We start from the raw sequence: 5085 nt of genomic DNA, 5'->3' as shown, positions 1-5085 counted from the left end.
TTCAATTTGAGTCTGAATTTGGTAATAAGGAGTTCATGATCTGAGCCACAGTCAGCTCCTGGTCTTGTTCTTGCTGACTGTATAGAGCTTCTCCATCTTTGGCTGCAAAGAATATAATCAATCTGATTTTGGTGTTGACCATCTGGTGATGTCCATGTGCAGAGTCTTCTCTTGTGTTGTCGGAAGAGGGTGCTTGCTATGACCAGTGCATTTTCTTGGCAAAACTCTATTAGTCTTTGCCCTGCTTCATTCTGCATTCCAAGGCCAAATTTGCCTGCTACTCCAGGTGTTTCTTGACTTCCTACTTTTGCATTCCAGTCCCCTAGAATGAAAACGACATCTTTTTTGGGTGTTAGTTCTAAAAGATCTTGTAGGTCTTCCTAAAACCATTCAACTTCAGCTTCTCCAGCGTTACTGGTTGGGGCATAGACTTGGATAACTGTGATATTGAATGGTTTGCCTTGGAGACGAACAGAGATCGTTCTGTCGTTTTTGAGATTGCATCCAAGTACTGCATTTTGGACTCTTTTGTTGACTGTGATGGCTACTCCATTTCTTCTGAGGGATTCCTGCCTGCAGTAGTAGATATAATGGTGCCTTAAAGACCACTTAATTTTTAAATTTTTAATTTCTTGTCCTATAAACATGACTGCTTCTTCTAAAGCATTGACCTTATTTTTAATTTTCCTATCCATAATTTCCTGTGTAGTAAGAGCTACAGAAACATTTCTGGACAGCTGATCAACAAACGAGGCAATATACACTTCTTCTTTTGACAGGGCAACAGCAGAAACTGTAACTGAAGCAATCATGGCAATCAAGGCAGTTATTCCCACAATAAGAGCTGTGGTGAATCTCTTAGGTTGAGAAGTTAAGCCATTCAGTTCATACGAAGCTTTCAATGCATAATCATCAAACCATTGTCCCTCTAATCTTACAGGAACCATCAAATATGGGGGTTGCTTTACAATCATCATAGCCTTATATTTACTATAATCATTCCCATCAACACAATTCGATATAAAACAATTCACACATTAGACGTTATAAACAGTTTCTCCTTCAAAAACTCCCGAATCATTCCGATTTCTGGCCAACAAAAAGGCATAGGGAGAATGGACGCAGGGCCGTACAATGTATCTTTGTTCATTTAAAGGTCTATGTACAGTCCCAGGTGCCATCGCTGCCAGTGTTCTCCATAATTCAGGCTGCATGGGACCCGTTCCATCGAAACTCACTAAAGGAGGAACCCGTCCATTAACATGCCACCGCGTAATTGCTAAAGGATAGGGGATAAATGAATCATTCTATATGGATCTATAAGGTTCTTCAAAAATCAAGTTTAATTGTTGATCCAAAAGATAGGGGCACCCCCATTTGATCAGAGAATGTCTGGTGTCAACAATGGGAATAGATAACTTTAAGGTATACATGCATTCTTTCCAATGAGGAAAGCCAGAAATTTAGCTTCTGTTTTCCTGTAGTCCTTCTTCATCAGAATCTGGAGCGGGGAGTGCACAGCTTGGAAAGTCCTTTAAATGAGGGGCTGCCTGTTTTATGGCATCATATTGTTTTTCTTGTGCCCCCGGCCTCAGCAGCTGTAAGGACCAAAAGTCTCTCTTGCTATTGCTTCTTGGAGAATCAGTAAGCATGCCTTTCAAGGAAGTGTTAACACATCCATTTAAAACCGGAGCTGATCCTTGTAAGGAGGAAGGTATGGCAAAGCAAATAGGTGGTTAAATGGACATGCCTGAAAAATTGAAGGGAGCGCTGACCACTGTTTTAGCATTATTAGGCTAGATGGCAATGGCACCCCACTCCAGTACTCTTGCCTGGAAAATCCCATAGACAGAGGAGCCTGGTAGGCTGCAGTCCATGGGGTTGTGAAGAGTCGGACATGACTGCGCGGCTTCACTTTCCCTTTTCACTTTCATGCATTGGAGAAGGAAATGGCAACCCACTCCAGTGTTCTTGCCTGGAGAATCCCAGGGACAGAGGAGCCTGGTGGGCTGCCGTCTGTGGGATCTCACAGAGTCGGACACGACTGAAGCGACTTAGCAGCAGCAGCAGCAGCAGCAGCAGCAGGCTAGATGGAAGCCCCCGCCCAAAAGATGAGTATCATTGACAAAAACACGAATGGGCTCATTCATCCAATCAACAGGCTGGAAAGAAGGTGGATTAGGCAAACAGGCCCAATGAACTCTTTTTTGCGCTGGAGGGCCTCGGCTGACAAGCCAACACAGCAAGCATAGCCACAGACATCACCACAGGAGCGGCCTTGTGTCTCCCCCTTTCTATTAGTTCTTCAGCCTGTTGAGTGAGATGCTTTAGCTGGCCCCATGTTGGCACCGTGTTGGAGGTAGTTGTTTGAGTATGATGCGGTGATGAGATGGAGCAGAATACGGCTGGACTCGATCAGCATGTCTTTCTTGAAGAGCCAGGTATCTGAAGGGTACTAGCGGTGAAGCCTCAGGTGAAGGGTCACTCACCATTTGGCTTTTTTTTTTTTTTTTGACTCTCTCAGGTCCGGAGTCGACGAGCTTTTGGTCTCTTTATCTTCCCTCGGTCCTGGACTCCAGGACTCCAGGGATCTCAGTGACCTCGGGAGTCTTTGTGACCTTGGAGATCTCATGGGACTGGATCTGTCGAACCAGTCTGTCAGGAATCTAAACAGGAGAAGTGGAATCTTGTGGAAACGCACAAGCATACCCTCTCTTGCAAGTTAACAGTACATCTGGCCCTTTTTACTCTCTGGTAAGGAGGTCTTTTCACTTGACCAGGGGCCGAGTCGTAGCCCCTTTAGGAATCTAGTGTCTCATCACTGCAGTCTGTCCCTGTGTATCTACGTTTAAATGATTAATTACAAACAAAGCATGACATGGTGTGGAGAGGAATATTTAAATTTTCTGTCTTAATTTAGCTATCTGATTTTTTAAAGTCTGGTGTGTGTGTGTGTGTGTGTTTTTAGTATGGCTTGGCCTTGGGGATTATAAGATATTTCTGTTGAATGCACTATAGAAAATTGTTGACAAAATCTCTTAAAAGCAGCAGAAGTATAAGCTGGGGCATTGTCTATTTTTATCTATTTAGGGAGTCTTATTTGGGAAAAGCACTGAAACAAGTGTTGAATTACATCTTTTGTTGTTTTACCTGATCTAGCAGAGGCTGTAATAACATGAGAAAAGGTATCCATGGCAACATGCACAAAGGACAGTTTTTTAAAAGCCGGGGTGTGAGTTATGTCTATCTGTCAGAGAGCATTAGGCCTAAGGCCTCGGGGCCAGCGTGAGGAGCTCCACCCATGGCAAAGGTCATGAGGAAGGAGGCTTGGCATACGCAAAGGCATGATCAAGCCTCAGGAAACCCCCTGTTCCCGAGCATCTAACCCCAAAACCAGAGTCTGTTTTATGCTCTCACCTACACCTCTGACTTTACGGGGGCTCTCCCCCATAACCATTTCTCTCGGAGAAGGAGTTAACTTGCAGCTCCAAGGCAATAAAAATTCCTGGGCGTGACAAGAGTGTTTCAACTTACAGACTCCTCTGAAGGTTATCTAGCCCGCCTGTATAGGTTCGTCCGGCCACATGTGATTGTTTACAGCCTCCCAACCTGAGAGGCACAAGATGTTTTAGACTTACTAAAGGCAAATTCTTTTGGGGAGTTAGAAGTTATTAGTATAGTGGGTTGGTTAGGAATTATATTGGTGAAGGGTTTTTCATTTGTTGTGTCAATAATTGCTGCTAATTCCCTGCTCTGGGTGGGACAAGGATGTCTCAGGTCAAACCTCTCTGCTGACAGACTAGCTTGTGTGACAGGATTATCCATACTCCTGCCACTACGCACATGATTGTTTACTACCTCTCAACCATAAACAGCACAGAGAGTTTTGGAGTATTTTGAGAGTCTTAATTAGCATAGGGCTTTTTCTTCTTGTTGAGGCAATGATTGCCGCCAGGCCTCCATATCCTTAGGCACCTGGGAATATATTAATCAATGTATTTGGACTATAGAAAAGGAAACACAGTAGTTTTTGATGTTAGCAATACTAGACTTTTTGAGTTAATGGATTTTCTCTTTTGTAATAGATCACTGTACTTTGTTATAAATCACTGTGTCCTTGGTATGTAAAAATGTAACTTTATCACTATCTTAAGACTAAATAGATCTTAAGGGGAACATTGATGAAAGGATTTTCATTTGTTGGGCTGTTTGCTGCTAAATCTCCATGTTCCCTACCCTTATAATGAATATAACTAGCATAGAGGAAGAAGTAAGTATTAACCTTTAAGCATATAGGAGAAATAAGCATTAACCTTTAAGATTAATCATGTTAACCTTGGGTTAAATAAATTCCTTTCTTGATTGTAACTCACTACACCCTCACCCTATAGGAATGTAACTTTATTTGGAGGGTGGTGCCTGGTTTAAGAAAAAACACCCTTGGAAGAAATAAGTTTTTTGGTTATCAGAAAGAAAGGATCATAAAATCCCTAGGACCTTTTTATGTAAAGCACCTGATTTTGATAAAGGTCAGGACTGCTGCCCCCATGTGACTCTGTATTCATCCCTATATGTAACAAAAGGTATATAAGCAAACCCCAAAATAAAGAGATCGGATCAGTTTCCGGAAAGGCTGATTCCCCCATGTCGCTTCTTTCTTGCTCCCGTTTCTCTGGCTGAATTCCCACCTGGATTCAGCCTCCTTTTCTCCACTACACTATCCGTTTCTAATCTTTCTCTATATCTGTAATTAAATATGTATTTTTCCAAAGACGCCGACGCCGTCCCCACCTTCGAATTCCCTGGATCCACTGGGGCTGGACCCTGGCACTCGGGGATTTACTGTTAATGGTAGAGATGGATTAGATGTTGGGTGATTTGGACATAACTTAACTATCTGTCTATGCTTTTGAACTGTGGTGTTGGAGAAGACTCTTGAGAGTCCCTTGGACTGCAAGGAGATCCAACCAGTCCATCCTAAAGGAGATCAGTCCTGGGTGTTTTTTGGAAGGAATGATGCTAAAGCTGAAACTCCAGTACTTTGGCCACCTCATGAGAAGACCTGACTCATTGGAAAAGACTCTG

Source organism: Budorcas taxicolor, chromosome 17 (assembly GCF_023091745.1).
Source record: "Budorcas taxicolor isolate Tak-1 chromosome 17, Takin1.1, whole genome shotgun sequence".
NCBI classification, from domain to species: Eukaryota; Metazoa; Chordata; class Mammalia; order Artiodactyla; family Bovidae; genus Budorcas; species Budorcas taxicolor.
This window is presented reverse-complemented; position numbering follows the sequence as displayed.